The following is a 20,964-nucleotide window of genomic DNA, read 5'->3' on the forward strand; positions in this document are numbered from 1 at the left end:
CTAGTTCAAGCTCCCTGCTCAGACTGATTTTTCTCTGTTTAAGGAGGCACCTTCTTGTCGCTCCTCCCACAGGTGGTGTCTAGGGTGGGAGAGCTTCTTTGTTTCCAACAGCAGTGGGGAAGGTCCTTGGTCTGCATGCTCTCCACTTAGAATCTGCTTGTCTTTGATTTCTTAGCTTTGATCTGCTGTTGTCTCTGGGTATCTGGTGTTGCACTATGGAGGAGTGAATGAGGCCAATTCAGTGCCACACTCTTTGTTTGATGGGTACAGACTGTAAAGGGCTGAACAGAGGTAATGGGCTGGACATCACCAGCTCATAACCTCGCTTTCCTTCATGACCTGGTGATGAAGTGGTCTTTGGTAAATAAGTCTTTACGAACCTTGGTCCCATCCATGCAAAGAACACAGATGGTGAGGCAGGTCTCCAACGCTTTGGTATAACAACTCAGTTAATAATTTTCCCTTAGAGTTGTATGCCTCTTTATAGTTTGTATTTTAGTCACTCTGATTGGTCCTGAGGAAATTTTCCTCAAGCAAGAAGGTTTAATTATTAACTTTCCTAGCAAAGAGATTATTGAACCTCTGAAACCACCATATTCTCATGGTGATTTGGAAATAATAATGCTACACATTGTATTTCTTTACAATCCATAAGGACAAATAGTTAGCCTAAGTAAAAGAACAAGATTTTTTCTGCTCTTTGCTTCTGCACTTCTAATTCAACACAGAAGCTGTTCACATTTTTTTATAACAAAATTGCTTCCTGTTACAGTTGTGTGTGGTTTGAATTGAAAAAGTGCCAAATGATAAATACGTAAACATCCTGACCACTTGGCCATATCTGATTAAGACCAGAACAGGAGGCTTCATGGTCTTCACCTGTCAGTGCAGTGTGGTTTGTCTTCTTTAATCTTCAGATATGCAAAGAGATTTGCAGCATTTATATGTGTTTAGAACTGGCTGTCTCAGCACTGCTCTTGTACTGGGGCTAGGCTGTTTCTGCTGTTGCTGCTGCTGCTAAGTCGCTTCAGTTGTATCTGACTCTGTGCGACCCCATAGATGGAAGCCCACCAGATTCCCCCGTCCCTGGGATTCTCCAGGCAAGAACACTGGACTGGGTTGCCATTTCCTTCTCCAATGCATGAAAGTGAAAAGGACAACCCAGAGGGATGGTGTGGGGAGGGAGGAGGAAGGAGTGTTCAGGATGGGGAACACATGTATACCTGTGGCAGATTCATTTTGATATATGGCAAAACCAATACAATATTGTAAAGTTAAAAACAAAACAAAACAAAACAAAACAGATGCAGACTCACAGACATAGAAAACACTCTTACGGTTACCAATGGGGGAAAGGGGAGCAGGGAGGGATAAATTAGGAGTTGGGAATTAGCAGATACACACTAACATCTATACAACAAAGTCCTACTGTACAACACATGGAACTATATTCAATCTTATAGTAAATTATAATGAAAAATAATATTAAAAAGGATATATGTATATATATGTATAACTGAATCACTTTGCTCTATACTAGAAACTAACACTGTAAATCAACTATACTTCAATTAAAAAGCAGTATCAGTTCAGTCAAAAAAAAAAAAGTGAAAGGGAAGTCGCTCAGTCGTGTCTGACTCTTTGCATCCCCATGGACTGCAGCTTACCAGGCTCCTGCGTCCATGAAATTTTCCAGGCAAGAGTACTGGAGTGGGGTGCCATTGCCTTCTCCGAGGTTGTTTCTAGTTATTGTAATTTACTGCATTCATTGCAGAAAGGTGTTGAAGTGAACCATATATAGCTCATACCATTTAACAGTATTGAAATATCATTAAAACAAATGATGCAGCTTGCATTGTGCTGTTACATCCTCACAAGTTAAATTATTTCTCAAAAGATTTCTTTTTGATTGAAATGATTTGTGTAAAATATCAGGCTGACATCATTCATTCAGGCACACAAAAGACATCATTTAGGATTTTTAATTAGCCAGGCATTGGGGATATGAAGGGGAATTAGATGCAAAATGTTTTGCCAAGTACATTCGAGTTTACATTTACATAAAGTAAAATGATTAAGTAAACAACTTAATTCACAAAAGCTCTCCGATGGTAATATTGAGGTTCTTGACCAGTTGCATGGGGCACAGAGAGAAGGGGTGATGTGTAGAAGACTCACAACTCTGATTGTCACCAATCACCATCACAGCCTATAGTTCCTAAGAGAATTCCAAGAGCCACAGCCAAGGCTCCAGGTAACAGAATTGAATTCCTGTTCTAGAGTCCTGGGATTCCTGTGACGAGATGGGGGGAGATGCCCTAACTCTGCTTCTTTACGACTACTGTGTGTGTGTGTGTGTGTGTGTGTTAGTCACTCAGTAATGACTAACTCTTTGCGACTCCATGGATGGTAGCCCTTCCAGGCTCCTCTGCCCATGGGATTTCCCAGGCAAGAATATTGAAGTGGGTTGCCATTTCCTTCTCTAGAGGATCTTCCTGACCCAGGGATTGAACTAAGATCTGCATTGCAGGCAGATTCTTTACCATCTGAGTCATCAGGAAGGCAAGATAACAGTAGTACATAATACTGCTACTATGTACTACTGCTATTGTCTGGAAAATTCCATGGACAGAGGAAGCTGGTGGGCTACAGTCCATGGGGTCGCAGAGTCGGCCATGACTGAGCACATCAGCATCAGCGCATGTACTACTGTAAACTAGTGTTGTAATATCACATGCTAATGCCAACTTACTTAATCCTCACCAAAACTCAGTAATCTAGGCACGATCACAACCCTCCTTTTACTAATCAGAGAGTGTAAGAACCCTGTTCAAGGCCCACACATGGCATGCAGCTAAACTGTGAGTCAAGACCAGGCAGTCTGGCTCCCCAGTCTGTTCTCCTGACCCCTGCCTTCCACTCTCTCAAGTTCACTGTGGACACAGCTGGGTTAGTGTCCTCTCTAAAACTTTCCTTCTCAAATCTTGAATGAGATTGGACACTGAGATTTTCTTATGTGTCAGAGAAGAAGTAACTTCTTCCGAGGGTGAGTTGGTCCATGTTGACCCTGCACCCCCAGCTCTGGGTTAGAGGGTGCTGCCTGGGGACAGCCTGCAAGCCCTGAGTAAGCATCTCCTTTCCAGCCCCTCCTTCCCTACAAGAGAGTCTGGAACCCTCAACAGTGTCTTACCTGTGAGATCTCAGTCCCCAAGGTGAGTGAGACCGTGTGTACCTGGTTCACTAAATGCATCTGTGTGTCATTTTGTGGGAGGGATACTCAACCCCAGAAAGCACGTCCTGTGTTCTAGGTGTCTGTCCCATGGTTTCTGGTGATGCTGTGGAGTCCATAACTGGGTAAGGAATGATGACTTTGGGCCCAGAGGGAGTAGAGCATCAATTCTAAGTAACTGAGCAGATCTTGGTCCTTCTCCAGCCCCTGACTTTAAATTTTGGTTTTGATATTTATAATCAGTTTTTATCATTAATGTGTTAAAGGTCCAGATATAGGAGATGGGGCTCAGGTACAGTCACTGGGCTTGAGAGTGAGAGGACCAGATGACAAGGAAGTGAATCTTGTATAAATAATGGGTAAATATTAGCATATTTAGAGGGAGGAAAGCTTGTGTTTAATTGTCTTTTCTCCTGAGTCTCAAGAAGAAAGGATGGGTATTACAGGACAGAGAAGCTGTGCCTGCGGACCAGGATGAGGGTCCTTCTGGTGTGGGATGTGGCAGGGCTGTTAAATGGCCAGCAGCTGCCCTGGGTGTTGGCCAGGCTGAGACATTAAGGTGGGCATGTGTGTGTGGCTCATGAAGCTGTCTCTGAGCTCTGGTGGGGACCCTGGGGCCTGTGTGTCACAGATGCTTCCTTCCATGTCTGTGCTGAAAAGAAAGAGTCAGGATGAGGGGGCCTCAGTCTGGGGTTGTTTGGACCACAGGGCTGCATCATGGGAATCTTGAGCCTGAGGGGGCATGAGGAAAGGGGGCAGCACATTAGTGACCTTGAATTTTGATGGGGGAGCTCTCTCTTGCATCCCTTATGGTCCTTCTCAGTTCTATACTCATCCCAGGATTACTTTCTGGGAAGCATCTGAGAGCTTCTCTGATCAGTGGAAACAAAACAAGGCATCAGTGGCTATACTGGACATCAGTCCCTTCTGCTTGTATCTGTCCCATCAACCCACCTGGGATTCCACTCTTGCTGCCACCTTTCTTCTTAAATGCAAAACTGAGGAGGTGGGGTCAACTGATGGTTCCAGGAAGCATGAACCCCTTCTGTTTTCTGCTTCACTCACCCCTTCTTTCCCCATCACATGCAGCTATCATGTAGAAGAAGACTTTCTATTTCCCCTTCTGTCTGGAGCTGTTGCCTTAAATTACATTTTGCATATTCTTTAGTTATGGTTTATAATACAAATGTATTCTGAATCTTATCAAACTATACTCTCAGCTTACAAGCGGGATAAATGTGAAGTTTAGAAAACTTTAGTCTTTCTAAACTATAATTTTCTTGTTGTTGTTTAGTTCCTTTGTTGTGTCTGACTTTCTTCAAAGCGATGGACTGCATTGGACATGAAAGGACCACCAGGTCCTTCTGTCCACAGAATTCTCCAGGCAAGAACACTGGAGTGGGTTGCCATTTCCTTATCCAGGGGATCTTCCTGATCCAGGGATCAAACCTACATCTCCTGCTTTGCGGGCAGATTCTTTACTGCTGAGCCATCAGGGAAGCTCCGCGCTTTCTTCTAGAGATCCCTGCTACAATTTTGGAAGACTAGAGTTGAATGATGATTCCTCCTCTGTTTGTTTCCTTTAATAGCAATCTCTTTCTCTCCATAAACATTTTTTGGTGACTAGCTGAAAGAGATACTTCACATAAAATGAAATGCAATAAAGGGACAGAGATGTAACATGTCTGAACGTCCCTATAGGGAACCCGCCTGCCAGTGCAGGAGACACAGGTGACATGGTTTTGATCCTTGAGTCAGAAAGATCCCTTTAGAAGGAAATAGTCACTGACTCCAGTACTCTTGCCTGGGAAATCCACTGGACAGAGGAGGCTGCCGAGCTACAGTGCAGGGGTTGCAAAGAGTCAGACACGACTGAGCATGCAGGCCTGTGCTCCAGGACCCAATCTCCAGATCATTCTGAGAAGGGGGAAAAGACCTGCAATCTTATCCGCCCAACTTGATGGGTCTCACTTCATGCCTCCACAGTCACCTGTGAATTCATGTACTCCTGGCCCTCATTTTCTGCTGACCTGATAAATATGATTGTATTTCAAGACTTCTTGTAGGTCTCTGCTTCCACCCTGAGCTCAGTGCTGGGGAAAATCATTACATGATTGTACAAAAGATATTCTCCATGGGTCAACAGATCCCACACCCAGACCCTGTGAGATCTCACAGTCTGCAGATGTTGACCAGGGTGATTAGGAGAGAGAAAGGCACTCATGGTTTTTGATGCACCTTTTCTATCCCAGTCCTGGTCAGGGGACCCGGCTCTCAGGACCACGGAAGCAGGAGGTCAAAGGACTGTGTTGTTCATATAAGGAGATGTGGAAGATTCAGAAGCTCATTGGTGTCCAGAAAGGGGCAGATGCAGCCTCCGATAGTACCTGAAATGGTGAAAGGTGTTGCTATTGGCTCTGAGGAGGGAGGGTGTAAGGGGTGGTCTATATAGACCCAGTCGGCACCCTGACGCTCCTCACAGGCTGATCCTGCAGCTGGGACTGTGACCTTGAGGACGTGGGGTCAGGATGGCTCTGGGCACACATCTCTCCCTGCGGGGACTCTGTGTCCTCCTCCTCGGCACCGTGGTGGGTGATCAAGGTAAGCAATGCCCCTTTGTCCTGGGTCCACAGCAGAGAGTGGACATTGTGGTGAAAGGAAAGGTGTCTGGATCTGTGGAGCCACGGTCTCAGTATTTTTGACCAAAAAGGAGCCACGATGACTGTGAACACTGGTCCGTCTCCTGTGGGGGCTCCACTGGTCATAGTGGCAGATTTTACAGAGCTGTGAGGTTTGGTCTAGACTGAGCTGGGTCAGCCTGAGTCCCTCCACTGTCTCCCTTGTTCTCAGGGAGCTTCTAGGAGTCCCAGTGGCTCCCAGTGTGTGGAAGGTCCAGCAACTGACCTCAGCTGGGACTCTGGGCTGTTACCACATACTCCATGTGCCTGGTGTGTGAGCACTCCTGCTGGGTTCCCCGTGTTTCCTGTGTCTGTGCTCCTGTAGGCTCTGTATGTGTGTGTGTGTGTGAAGGTAAGGAGTATGTGAGGGTGTGTGTTTGTAAGGGTATGAGTAGTATGTCTGTGAGTATGTGAGGAATGTGTGAGGGTGTGTGTATGTGAAGGTGTGTGTATGTGTGAATAGAATGTGCGAGTGAGGGTGTGAAGAATGTGTGTGTTTGTGGACTGTGTGAGGAGTGTTTGAGGGTATGTGATGTTGTGTGTGTGTGTGAGGGTGTGTGTGTGTGTGAGTGTGTGTGTGCATGTGTGTGTAAGGGGTGGTATAGTCTGTCTGTGTGACAGGAACAGGGCTGCTGAGCAAGGACTGAGTCCGTTGGTCTGTGAAGCACACAGGGTGTCCACAGGGCTGGGTGTCATGCTGCTGCATGTGACCAGATCAGAGATAATGGCGCACCTGCCTGACTCTCTCTGGCTCCTCTCCCCCATCCCCCGGGCTCCCCTCTGCTTGTTGCCCTGTCTGCCCAGCACTAGGCTCTATGAGAGGCTCTGCTTGCTGGCCTCACCTGCTCCCACCAGGTGTTCATTGTGGAGCAGAGGAGCCTGCAGCCAGGAGAGGGGACCTTTTGTCTGTAGAGATCAGTTGAAGCACAGCCTCAGGTGTATAAGTTCCCAAGTCCCTGCCCTGGTCCCTAGGATGTTTCCTGATGTGCTGGGGGCCTGGGACGGTCCTTTCCCCTCCCAGGATCTGCTGTGACTCTGTAGGGAGCACTTTCTCTCATGCCGTCTCCTGTCCCTCCCTGGAACTGCTTTCCACTGAGTGAGGGTGGAGTGTGTTAATCTTTCTTCATGGTCTGCAAGGTTTCCTTGGACAAATCCACTGATCTCCTTATGGGAGTCCTCTTGGGTGACAGAATTTTTTCTTCTCTTTAGACCTTTAGAATTCTTTGTCTTTGCATTTGGACAGTTAACTCTGTGAGTCTTAGAAAAGGTTACTTTGGATTGAAATTTTGGGGTGACTTATTAGCTTCTTGAACTTAGATGTCCAGATCTTTCCCTAGGTTTGGGAAATTCTCAGCCTGTGTTTTCTCCTTTCTGTTTTAATTATTTATTTTTGGCTGTGCTAGGTCTCCTTCCTTGCATACAGGATTTCTCTAGTTGTGGTAAGCAGGGGCTACTCTTCGCTGCAGTGCACAGACTTCTCACTGCAGTGGCTTCTCTTGCTGTAGACCACAGGCTCTAGGTGCACAGGTTTCAGTAGTTGTGGCACACTGGCTTAGTTGCCCTGCGGCATGTGGAATCTTCCTGTACCAGGGATTGAACTGATGTCCCCTGCACTGGCAGGTGGACTCTTATCCACTGCACCACCAGGAGGTCCTCAGCCCTTAATTCTTTTCTCCCTCACTTCTCCTGCCCTGACTCCATTGCATACATTGTTCCTCTTTATGGTGTCCATAGTTCCCACTGGCTTTCTATATTCCTTTCTTTCTCTTTTTGCTTCTCTGCGTGGATACTTTCAACTGATCTTTCTTCTAACTCATTGATTCTTTTTTCTTTTTCTTTCCCTCGGTCAAGTCTGTTGTTGAATCTCTGTATTGAACTTTTAAGATTACTCATTATATTGTGTGGATGCTAAGTCGCCTCAGTCATGTCTGAATCTTTGTGACCCTATAGACTGTAAACTCTTCTGTCCATGGGATTCTTCAGGCAAGAATACTGAAGTGGGTTGCCATGCCCTTCTCCAGGGGATCTTCTGGACCCAGGGATTGAACCCGAGTCTCTTACATCTCCTGCATTTGCAGGTGGCTTCTTTACCACTAGTGCCAACTGGGAAGCCCATTCATTTATTATTCAGTTTCAAAATATCTGGTTAGTTCTTTTTTAAAAAATATTTTATATATCTTTATTGTTCTTCTTATTTTATTTGCATTGTTTTATTGGTATCATTAAGTATTTGAGTTATCTTGAAACACTCTGATCATCTTTTGAACTATTATTTTGAATTCTTCATTGGGCAATTCCTGGATTTCCATTACTTTGAGCTGGTTACAGGAGGTTCTTCTTTTTTTTTTTTATAGTTCTGTTATTTTTTTCTTTTTATTTTTTAACTTTACAATATTGTATTGGTTTTGCCATATATCAACATGAATCCGCCACAGGTATACACGTGTTCCCCATCCTGAACCCTCCTCCCTCCCCGTATCATCCCTCTGAGTTGTCCCAGTGCACCAGCCTCAAGCATCCAGTATCGTTCATCGAACCTGGACTGGCAACTTGTTTCATATAGGATATTATTCATGTTTCAATGCCATTCTCCCAAATCATCCCACCCTCTCCCTGTCCATCTCCCACAGAGTCCACAAGACTATTCTATATATCAGTGTCTCTTTTGCTGTCTCGTATACAGGGTTATTGCTACCATCTTTCTAAATTCCATATATATGTGTTAGTATACTGTATTGGTGTTTTTCTTTCTGGCTTACTTCACTCTGTAAAATAGGCTCCAGTTTCATCCACCTCATTAGAACTGATTCAAATGTATTCTTTTTAATGGCTGAGTAATACTCCATTGTGTATATGTACCACAGCTTTCTTATCCATTCATCTGCTGATGGACATCTAGGTTGCTTCCATGTCCTGGCTATTATAAACAGTGCTGCAATGAACATTGGGATACATGTGTCTCTTTCCCTTCTGGTTTCCTCAGTGTGTATGCCCAGCAGTGGTATTCCTGGGTCATAAGGAAGTTCTATTTCCAGTTTTTTTAAGGAATCTCCACACTGTTCTCCATAGTGGCTGTACTAGTTTGCATTCCCACCAACAGTGTAAGAGAGTTCCCTTTTCTCCACACCCTCTCCAGCATTTATTGCTTGTAGTCTTTTGGATTGCAGCCATTCTGACTGGCGTGAAATGGTACCTCATAGTGGTTTTGATTTGCATTTCTCTGATAATGAGTGATGTTGAGCATCTTTTCATGTGTTTCTTAGCCATCAGTATGTCTTCTTTGGAGAAATGTCTATTTAGTTCTTTGGCCCATTTTTTGATTGGGTCATTTATTTTTTTGGAATTGAGCTGTAGGAGTTGCTTGTACATTTTTGAGATTAGTTGTTTGTCAGTTGCTTCATTTGCTATTATTTTCTCCCATTCTGAAGGCTGTCTTTTCACCTTACTTATAGTTTCCTTTGTTGTGCAGAAGATTTTAAGTTTAATTAGGTCCCATTTGTTTATTTTTGCTTTTATTTCCAATATTCTGGGAGATGGGTCATAGAGGATCCTGCTGTGATGTATGTCAGAGAGTGTTTTGCCTATATTCTTCTCTAGGAGTTTTATAGTTTCTGGTCTGACGTTTAGATCTTTAATCCATTTGGAGTTTATTTTTGTGTATGGTGTTAGAAAGTGTTCTAGTTTCATTCTTTTACAAGTGGTTGACCAGTTTTCCCAGCACCACTTGTTAAAAAGATTGTCTTTAATCCATTGTATATTCTTGCCTCCTTTGTCAAAGATAAGGTGTCCATAGGTGCATAGATTTATCTCTGGGCTTTCTATTTTGTTCCATGGATCTATATTTCTGTCTTTGTGCCAGTACTGTACTGTCTTGATGACTGTGGCTTTGTACTAGAGCCTGAAGTCAGGCAGGTTGACTTCTCCAGTTCCATTCTTCTTTCTCAAGATTGCTTTGGCTATTCGAGGTTTTTTGTATTTCCATACAAATTGTGAAATTATTTGTTCTAATTCTGTGAAGAATACCATTGGTAGCTTGATAGGGATTGCATTGAATCTATAAATTGCTTTTGGTAGTATACTCATTTTCACTATATTGATTCTTCCAATCCATGAACATGGTATATTTCTCCATCTATTAGTGTCCTCTTTGATTTCTTTCACCAGTGTTTTATAGTTTTCTATATATAGGTCTTTAGTTTCTTTAGGTAGATATATTCCTAAGTATTTTATTATTTTCATTGCAATGGTGAATGGAATCGTTTCCTTAATTTCTCTATTTTCTCATTATTAGTGTATAGGAATGCAAGGGATTTCTGTGTGTTGATTTTATATTCTGCAGCTTTACTATACTCATTGATTAGTTCTAGTAATTTTCTGATGGAGTCTTTAGGATTTTCTATGTAGAGGATCATGTCATATGCAAACAGTGAGAGTTTTACTTCTTCTTTTCCAATTTGGAATCCTTTTATTTCTTTTTCTGCTCTGATTGCTGTGGCCAAAACTTCCAAAACTATGTTGAATAGTAGTGGTGAGAGTGGACACCCTTGTCTTGTTCCTGACTTTAGGGGAAATGCTTTCAATTTTTTACCATTTAGAATAATGTTTGCTGTGGGTTTGTCATATATAGCTTTTATTATGTTGAGGTATGTTCCTTCTATTCCTGCTTTCTGGAGAATTTGTATCATAAATGAATGTTGAATATTGTCAAAGGCTTTCTCTGCATCTATTGAGATAATCATATGGTTTTTATTTTTCAATTTGTTACTGTGGTGTATTATATTGTTTGATTTGCAGATATTTAAGAATCCTTGCATCCCTGGGATAAAGCCCACTTTACCATGGTCATGGTGTATGATCTTTTTAATGTGTTGTTGGATTCAGATTCCTAGAATTTTGTTAAGGATTTTTGCATCTATGTTCATCAGTGATATTGGCCTGTAGTTTTCTTTTTTTGTGGGATCTTTGTCAGGTTTTGGGATTAGGGTGATGGTGGCCTCATGGAATGAGTTTGGAAGTTTACCTTCCTCTGCAATTTTCTGGAAGAGTTTGAGTAGGATAGGTGTTAGCTCTTCTCTAAATTTTTGGTAGAATTCAGCTGTGAAGCCATCTGGACCTGGGCTTTTGTTTGCTGGAAGATTTCTGATTACAGTTTCAATTTCTGTGCTTGTGATGGGTCTGTTAAGATTTTCTATTTCTTCCTGGTTCAGTTTTGGAAAGTTGAACTTTTCTAAGAATTTGTCCATTTATTCCACGTTGTCCATTTTATTGGCATACAATTGCTGATAGTAGTCTCTTATGATCCTTTGTATTTCTGTGTTGTCTGTTGTGATCTCTCCATTTTCATTTCTAATTTTATTGATTTGATTTTTCTCCCTTTGTTTCTTGATGAGTCTGGCTAATGGTTTTTCAATTTTATTTATCCTTTCAAAGAACCAGCTTTTGGCTTTGTTGATTTTTGCTATGGTTTCTTTTGCATTTATTTCTGCCCTAATTTTTAAGATTTGTTTCCTTCTACCAACCCTGGGGTCCTTAATTTCTTCCTTTTCTAGTTGCTTTAGGTGTAGAGTTAGGTTATTTATTTGAGTTTTTTCTTGTTTCTTGAGGTATGCCTGTATTGCTATGATCTTTCCCCTTAGCACTGCTTTTACAGTGTCCCACAGGTTTTGGGTTGTTGTGTTTTCATTTTCATTTGTTTATATGCAAATTTTGATTTCTTTTTTTATTTCTTCTATGATTTGTTGGTTATTCAGCAGCATGTTGTTCAGCCTCCATATGTTGGAATTTTTAATAGTTTTTCTCCTGTGACTGAGATCTAATCTTACTGCATTGTGGTCAGAAAAGATGCTTGGAATGCTTTCAAGTTTTGTGAATTTACCAAGGCTAGATTTATGGCCCAGGATGTGATCTATCCTGGAGAAGGTCCATGTGCGCTTGAGAAAAAAGAGAAATTCATTGTTTTGTAGTGAAATGTCCTATAGATATCAATTAGGTCTAACTGGTCTATTGTATCATTTAAAGTTTGTGTTTCCTTGTTTATTTTCTGTTTAGTTGATCTATCCATAGGTGTGAGTGGGGTATTAAAGTCTCCCACTATGATTGTGTTATTGTTAATTTCCCCTTTCATACTTGTTAGCATTTGTCTTACATACTGTGGTGCTCCCGTGTTGGGTGCATATATATTTATAATTGCTATATCTTCTTCTTGGATTGATCCTTTGATCATTATGTAGTGACCTTCTTTGTCTCTTTTCACAGCCTTTGTTTTAAAGTCTATTTTATCTGATATGAGTATTGCTACTTCTGATTTCTTTTGGTCTCTATTTGCATGGAAAATCTTTTTCCAGCCCTTCATTCAGTCTGTATGTGTCCCCTGTTTTGGGATGGGTCTCTTGTAGACAACAAATATAGGGGTCTTGTTTTTGTATCCATTCAGCCAGTCTTTGTCTTTTGGTTGGGGCATTCAACCCATTTATGTTTAAGGTAATTATTGATAAGTATGATCCCGTTGCCATTTACTTTATTGTTTTGGGTTCGAGTTTATCCACCCTTTTGTGTTTCCTGTCTAGAGAATATCCTTTAGTATTTGTTGTAGAGCTGGTTTGGTGGTGCTGAATTCTCTCAGCTTTTCCTTGTCTGTAAAGCTTTTGATTTCTCCTTCATATTTGAATGAGATCTTTGCTGGGTACAGTAATCTGGGCTGTAGGTTATTTTCTTTCATCACTTTAAGTATGTCTTGCCATTCCCTCCTGGCTTGAAGAGTTTCTATTGAAAGATCAGCTGTTCTCCTTATGGGAATTCCCTTGTGTGTTATTAGTTGTTTTTTCCTTGCTGCTTTTAATATTTGTTTTTGTGTTTGATCTTTGTTAATTTGATTAATATGTGTCTTGGGCTGTTTGGCCTTGGGTTTATCCTGTTTGGGACTCTCTGGGTTTCTTGGGCTTGGGTGATTATTTCCTTCCCCACTTTAGGGAAATTTTCAGCTATTATCTCCTCAAGTATTTTCTTATGGTCTTTCTTTTTGTCTTCTTCTTCTGGGACTCCTATGATTCGAACATTGTAGTGTTTAATATTGTCCTGGAGGTCTCTGAGATTGTCCTCATTTCTTTTAATTCGTTTTTCTTTTTTCCTCTCTGATTCATTTATTTCTACCATTCTATCTTCTAATTCACTAATCCTATCTTCTGCCTCTGTTATTCTACTATTTGTTGCCTCCAGAGTGTTTTCAATCTCATTTATTGCATTATTCATTATATGTTGACTCTTTTTTATTTCTTCTAGGTCCTTGTTAAACCTTTCTTGCATCTTCTCAGTCCTTGTCTCCAGGCTATTTATCTGTGATTCCATTTTGCTTTCAACATTTTGGATCACTTTCACTATCATTATTTGGAATTCTTTGTCAGGTAGATTCCCTATCTCTTCCTCTTTTGTTTGGTTTGGTGGGCATTTATCCTGTTCCTTTACCTGCTGGGTATTCCTCTGTCTCTTCATCTTGTTTGTATTGCTGAGTTTGGGGTGTCCTTTCTGTATTCTGGCAGTTTGTGGAGTTCTCTTTATTGTGACATTTTCTCACTGTGTGTGGGTTTGTACAGGTGGCTTGTCAAGGTTTCTTGGTTAGGGAAGCTTGTGTCAGTGTTCTGGTGGGTGGAGCTGGATTTCTTCTCTCTGGAGTGCAATGAAGTGTCCAGTAATGAGTTATGAGATATCTATTGTTTTGTAGTAACTTTGGGCAGCCTGTATATTGGAGCTCAGGGCTGTGTTCCTGTGTTGCTGGAGAATTTGTGTGGTATGTCTTGCTCTGGAACTTGTTGGCCCTTGTGTGGTGCTTGGTTTCAGTGTAGGTATGGAGGCATTTGATGAGCTCCCGTCAATTAATGTTCCCTGGAGTCAGGAGTTCCCTGGAGTCAGGGTTTGGACTTAAGCCTCCTGCTTCTGGTTTTCAGTCTTTTTTTCCAGTTAGTCTCAAAACTTCTCCTTCTATACAACACCATTGATAAAACATCTAGGTTAAAAATAAAAAGTTTCTCCACAGTGAGGGACACCCAGAGAGGTTCACAGAGTCACATGGAGAAGAGAAGAGGGAGGAGGAAGTTAGAGGTGACCCAAATGAGATGAGGTGGAATCAATAGAGGAGAGAGCAGGCTAGCCAGTAATCACTTCCTTATGTGCACTCCACAATTGGACCGCTCAGAGATGTTCACAGAATTATACAGAGAAGAGAAGAGGGAGGAAGAAGACAGAGGTGTCCAGGAGGATAAAGGGGGGGAATGAAAAGGAGAGAGACAGATCCAGCCAGTAATCAGTTCCCTAAGTGTTCTCCACCGTCTGGAACACACAGAAATTCACAGAGTTGGGTAGAGCAGAGAGGGGTTAAGAAAGAGACACAGGCGACCTGGTGGAGAAAAAGGAGAGTCCAAAGGGGGAGAGAGCAGTCAAGCCAGTGATCTCGCTCCCAAGTAAAAATGGGTACTGAAGATTGGGTTCTTAAAGGTACAAAATTGATAACAAATACCAGAAAGCAAAAATTAAAAATCTCCTTTTGAAGACAATGGGCTGCTTTTCTGGATGCCTGATGTCCTCTGCCGGCATTCAGAAGTTGTTTTGTGGAATTTACACAGTGTTTAAATGTTCTTTTGATGAATTTGTGGGGGAGAAAGTGGTCTCCCCATCCTATTCCTCCGCCATCCCAGAACAAGTTTCCCAGGAAGTTTACTGTATTCCTTTGGTGGGATTTTGCTTCTCCGATTCTTCTTGATGTCTTATGCTCTTGTAGATGTCTGCACATTTAATAAAAACAGTCATCTGTACCAGAATCTATATTATGATTTCAGTAGGGAAAGCCTTTCACCTCTGGGTAGGGGAACACTGGAATGTTCAGCAGGGTGCCAAAAGCAGAGGCATAAGGTGGCATTGGGTCTGGGAGGACATGAGATCTGTTTGGCTCAGGCTGGTGATGTCCACAGCATTGACAACTGTGTGGTGTCTTGCAAGTGTTGCAGGGGGCTTGCCGTCACTAGAATGGTTGTTGGTATCCTCAACAGTTCCTCTGGCTCCAAAGCCTAGAAATCATGACCAGCAGTGGTCTTGGCCAGAGGCAATGGTGTGCACACATTAGGCTTTAGGGCCCTGTTGCAGGTGCCTCTGTGGGGGGAGATGATGGTTGCAGGTGCTCAGGTTGTGGGAAGGCCTAGGAAGGCAGCAAAGACTGAGACCAACAATGGTTCATTGCTCAAACTCATGTCCATTGAGTTGGTGATTCTATATGACCATCTGATCCTGTGCTGCTCTTCTCCTTGTCCTTCAGTCTTTCCCAACATCAGGGTCTTTTCCAACGAGTCAGCTCTTTGCACCAGGTGGCCAAAGTATTGGACCTTCAGCCTCAGCATCCATCCTTTCAATCAATATTCAGGGTTGATTCCCTTTATGATTGACTGGGTTGATCTCCTTGCTGTCCAAAGAACTCTCAAGAGTCTTCTCTAGCACCACAGTTTGAAAGCATCCATTCTTTGGCATTCAGCTTTATTTATGGTCCAACTCACACATCCATACATGACTGACTACTGGAAACAATCATCTGTGCTGTTATTAATTCCTTCAGGGGTAAAATCTGCTGCATCTGTCTGCAGAGAAGGTCACTGTGAACTGTGATTTCTCCTGTCATGCGGTTGCTATTGGTCCTTTGATCTTCTTTCTTATGCCTAGCCATCTCTATAAGACTGGCTCAGCTTTGCAGGTCTGCGTGAAGCGAACCTGAAGCAGGACTTTCATATGGTGCCCCCAAAGGCTAGGGACACTGGTTACTCAGCCTGCTCTTACTCTCTTGGTGAGAGAAACTCTGAGTGATGCTGGTTTGAAGGATGGAATGATGCCACCAAAATGAGAGTGTCTTGGCATGGTCAAGCTTCTTAGAGTACTCCAGATCTTTCTGGAGCTGTTTTTATTACTGATCACTGTCTACCTTTTGGTCTTTTTTTTTAAGAGGATGGAGGCTGCTGTCTCCTAGCATCAGCATTTTGGTAATGGTGCGTTTGAGGTCTTTATTCCTTGAGAGACTGGTTTTGAGTGTAGAATTTTAGGTTGGCATTTTTATTTTCCTTTCAATAAATTAAAAGTTTCAATCTACTCTACCCTGGCATCTCTTTTTGTTCTTGGGGATTTAGATGTTAGTATAGGTGTTTCTCAATTTTATATACCTAATCTTTATCTCAGTGTTTTTCTTTTTGTCAGTGTTCTGTTGTTATTGTCCATTTTAGTAAAAGTAAGTTAGGTTAAGGTCAGTTCAGTTCAGTCGCTCATCGTGTCTGACTCTTTGTGACCCCATGAATCACAGTATGCTAGGCCTCCCTGTCCATCACCATCTCCCGGAGTTCACTCAAACTCACGTCCATCGAGTGGCTGATGCCATCCAGCCATCTCATCCTCTCTCATCCTCTTTTCTTCATGCCCCCAATCCCTCCCAGGATCAGAGTCTTTTCCAATGAGTCAACTCTTCTCATGAGGTGGCCAAAGTACTGGAGTTTCAGCTTTAGCATCATTCCTTCCAAACAAATCCCAGGGCTCATCTTCTTTAGAATGGACTGGTTAGATCTCCTTGCAGTCCAAGGGACTCTCAAGAGTCTTCTCCAACACCACAGTTCAAAAGCATCAATTTTTCGGCACTCAGCTTCCTTCACGGGCCAACTCTCGCATCCATACATGACCACTGGAAAAACTATAGCCTTGACTAGACAGACCTTTGTTGGCAAAGTAATGTCTCTGCTTTTCAATATGCTATCTAGGTTGGTCATAACTTGTAATTTCATGGCTGCAGTCACCATCTGCAGTGATTTTGGAGCCCAAAAAAATAAAGTCTGACATTGTTTCCACTGTTTCCCTATCTATTTCCCATGAAGTGATGGGACCAGATGCCATGATCTTAGTTTCTGAAAGTTGATCTTTAAGCCAACTTTTTCACTCTCCTCTTTCACTTTCATCAAGAGGCTTTTTAGCTCCTCTTCACTTTCTGCCATAAGGGTGGCATCATCTGCATATCTGAAGTGATTGATATTTCTCCCAGCAATCTTGATTCCAGCTTGTGCGTTTTCCAGCCCATCATTTCTCATGATGTACTCTGCATATAAGTTAAGCTAGGTATGTTGTAGTAAAAAAAAAAAAAAAAAAAAAAACCAAATTTATCCTTGTATGACAAGTTCTGTTCACTTTGGCAGGACTTCTGCTATCATAATTCTTCAAGCACTTAGGCTGTTGAATGCTCCACAATTTCATTATGCTACCACGGCAGCACAAGGCTTCAGTATTTGCTGTGGTAGAAAAATATACTGGCTATTTCTGTGTGGAACTGACGTCATTTGTTCTTGACTTCATTGAATGATCCAGATCACAGGGTTATGCTTAACTTCAAACAGTGGAAGGAAGTATTACTGTTTCCATATGTTCATAAAGTGTTGTTGAACACTAGTAATGTCTCCATCTATGATGTCCTTACAAATGAACTCCTTTTTATATGCAGAAACCAGAGTTGTCTAACTTAATTGCTAAAGTGACATCTGATCACTTTTGTCAAATTCCATTTGTTAGATGCATGTTACTAGGTACATTTGAGTGTGGATTACACAAGGACATGAATACCAGATGGCAGGAATAGCCAGGACATTTTAGAGCCTGTTTCCACAGCCCTCTGTTTCTAATCTGGATGAGATGCTCCCTATGGACAGGGAAGTAGAGGGAGGATTCCTCCCTGGGTCCCAGGCCATGAGCTGTAACTGAGATAGAGAAGCTTGGCCCTAGTAGCCTTGGGCACATCTACAGGGAGGGCAGCACCCAGAGTCTCTGAAGGCCTGTCCTTGGTGGTGTCTGTAGAGCTGATTCTACAGGCTCATGAGAAACATCTGGTGCCTCCCTTCCTGCTCCACGTTCAGTGATGGCACAGTGGGAGTTGTGCCACAGTGGGAATATTTATACCACAGAAGTCAACAAATACTATATACCATGCACTTTTTTGCTCCTCAGAGAACTAATATTTTAAATAGTTATATCACTGCAAATCTCCTAAAATCTTTCCCGTGTCCTGTGTCTGTGTCTCTTTTGCAGCTCTGGAGCTGAGGTTGAAGGATGGAGCCCACCGCTGTGAGGGGAGAGTGGAAGTGAAGCACCAAGGAGAATGGGGCACAGTGGATGATCACAACTGGAGCTTGAAGGATGCATCTGTAGTGTGCAGACAGCTGGGTGTGGAGCTGCCATTGGTTTTCCTGGAGGGGCTTATTTTGGACCAGGACTTGGCCCCATTTGGCTTTCGTATACTTCGTGTGAAGGGGTGGAGTCAACTCTCAGTGACTGTAGGCATTCTAATATTAAAGATCATCGTAATGATAGCTACACCCATGATTGGGATGCTGGAGTAGTCTGCTCAGGTAAGTCCTGTCTGGTCTGTGTGGGGATCTCTAGCAGGAAAAGCCTCTGTCTTATTACCAGAATGACTCAAGATTATGGATACAGCCTTTAGAGCATACTTGGGTGAAGGATCTTTGTGATGTATCACAGGAGGCAGAGAGGTGAGGTCAAAAGTTTAATACAGACCCAGCTTCTGGGTTCAACTTCTGTGACATAGTCTCATCATGGTAATTGTTCTGTTTTCTTTGATGTAGTGGTCACTAGGGTGTGGCTACATGGCCGGGGGAAGGGTCATAGATGAGTTGTGGGCAACAAGGTTTATCATACTCATAGGGTCTAAAAGAGTCACACACTCCATCATGTTGGTATGTGGAGGATGTGACAATAGAAAAGGCTCAACCAAGCAATGGTGACCCCAAATGGCATGTGAAGACCCATGGACAAATGACCATACAGGGGGTCAAGATGCAGTTACACAAGGAAAAGGTGTGAAGGGATTTCACTGGTGCATTTAAATGTCCCTAGTCACAGTCAGAGGAAGCCAGAAGTGGGACTCGTGGCAGGGAAACAGTCTCATCACACTGGTGCACCTGATCAACTGAGTGGGGAGCTCACATCACATTTGTAGGGATATTGAGGGAGCAGGAAAATGAAGTCTTGACATTTACAACACAGTAGCTGAAGCACATAATGTATATGAGGTAGTGAAACTAAGAGGACCTGAAGTGACTCCTAAGAAGTATTCAGTGCTGTCTAAGTGTGTCAGGTATGACCTAAATCAAACCCCTTATGATTATACAGTGGAAATGAGAAATAGATTTAAGGGACTAGATATGATAGATAGAGTGCCTGATGAATTATGGATGGAGGTTCATGACATTGTACAGGAGACAGGGATCAAGACCATTCCCATGGAAAAGAAATGCAAAAAAGCAAAATGGCTGTCTTGAGAGGCCTTACAAATAGCTGTGAAAAGAAGAGAAGTGAAAAGCAAAGAAGAAAAGGAGAGATATAAGCATCTGAATGTAGAGTTCCAAAGAATAGCAAGAAGAGATAAGAAAGCCTCCTCAGCAGTCGATGCAAAGAAATAGAGGAAAACAACAGAATGGGAAAGACTAGAGATCTCTTCAAGAAAATTGAGATACCAAGGGAATGTTTCATTCAAGATGGGCTTGATAAAGGACAGAAATGGTATGGACCTAACAGAAGCAGAAGATATTAAGAAGAGGTGGCAAGAATACAGAGAAGAACTGTACAAAAAAGATCTTCATGACCAAGATAATCACGATGGTGTGATCACTCCCCTAGAGCCAGACATCCTGGAATGTGAAGTCAAGTGGGCTTTAGAAAGCATTACTATGAACAAAGCTAGTGGAGGTGATGGAATTCCAGTTGAGCTATTTCAAATCCTGAAAGATGATGCTGTGAAAGTGCTGCACTCAATATACCAGCAAATTTGGAAAACTCAGCAGTGGCCACAGGACTGAAAATGGTCAGTTTTCTTTCCAGTTCCAAAGAAAGGCAATGCCAAAGAATTCTCAAACTACTACACAATTACACTCATCTCACATGCTAGTAAAGTAATGCTCAAAATTCTCCAAGCCAGGCTTCAGCAGTATGTGAACCATGAAATTCCAGATGTTCAAGCTGGTTTTAGAAAAGGCAGAGGAACCAGAGATCAAATTGCCAACATCTGTTGGATCATGGAAAAAGCAAGAGAGTTCCAGAAAAACATCTATTTCTGCTTTATTGACTACGCCAAAGCCTTTGACTGTGTGGATCACAATAAACTGTGGAAAATTCTGAAGGAGATGGGAATACCAGACCACCTGACCTGCCTCTTGAGAAACCTATATGCAGGTCAGGAAGCAATAGTTAGAGCTGGACATGGAACAACAGACTGGTTCCAAATAGGAAAAGGGGTATGTCAAGGCTGTATATTGTCACCTTGCTTATTTAACTTCTATGCAGAGTACATCATGAGAAACGCTGGGCTGGAAGAAGCACATGCTGGAATCAAGATTGCTGGGAGAAATATCAATAGCCTCAGATATGCAGATGACACCACCCTTATGGCAGAAAGTGAAGAGGAACTCAAAAGCCTCTTGATGAAAGTGAAAGAGGAGAATGAAAAAGTTGGCTTAAAGATCAACATTCAGAAGACAAAGATCATGGCACCTGGTCCCATCACTTCATGGGAAATAGATAGGGAAACAGTGGAAACAATGTCAGACTTTATTTTTTGGGGCTCCAAAATCACTGCAGATGGTGACTGCAGCCATGAAATTACAAGTTATGACCAACCTAGAAAGCATATTGAAAAGCAGAGACATTACTTTGCCAACAAAGGTCTGTCTAGTCAAGGCTATGGTTTTTCCAGTGGTCATGTATGGATGTGAGATTTGGCCCGTGAAGGAAGCTGAGTGCCGAAAAATTGATGCTTTTGAACTGTGGTGTTGGAGAAGACTCTTGAGAGTCCCTTGGACTGCAAGGAGATCTAACCAGTCCATTCTAAAGGAGATCAGCCCTGGGATTTCTTTGGAAGGAATGATGCTAAAGCTGAAACTCCAGTACTTTGGCCACCTCATGAGAAGAGTTGACTCATTGGAAAAGACTCTGATGCTGGGAGGGATTGGGGGCAGGAGGAAAAGGGGATGACAGAGGATCAGA

The 20,964-nt window shown here is 42.5% G+C and overlaps 1 pseudogene; it reads left to right on the forward strand.

Annotated features, from left to right (window-relative positions):
- The first annotated feature begins 5,757 nt into the window (after positions 1–5,757).
- LOC113893403 overlaps positions 5,758–20,964 on the forward strand; it is a 65,721-nt pseudogene continuing 50,514 nt past the window's right edge.

The sequence above is a fragment of the Bos indicus x Bos taurus genome, chromosome 5, assembly GCF_003369695.1.
Source record: "Bos indicus x Bos taurus breed Angus x Brahman F1 hybrid chromosome 5, Bos_hybrid_MaternalHap_v2.0, whole genome shotgun sequence".
Taxonomy (NCBI): Eukaryota; Metazoa; Chordata; class Mammalia; order Artiodactyla; family Bovidae; genus Bos; species Bos indicus x Bos taurus.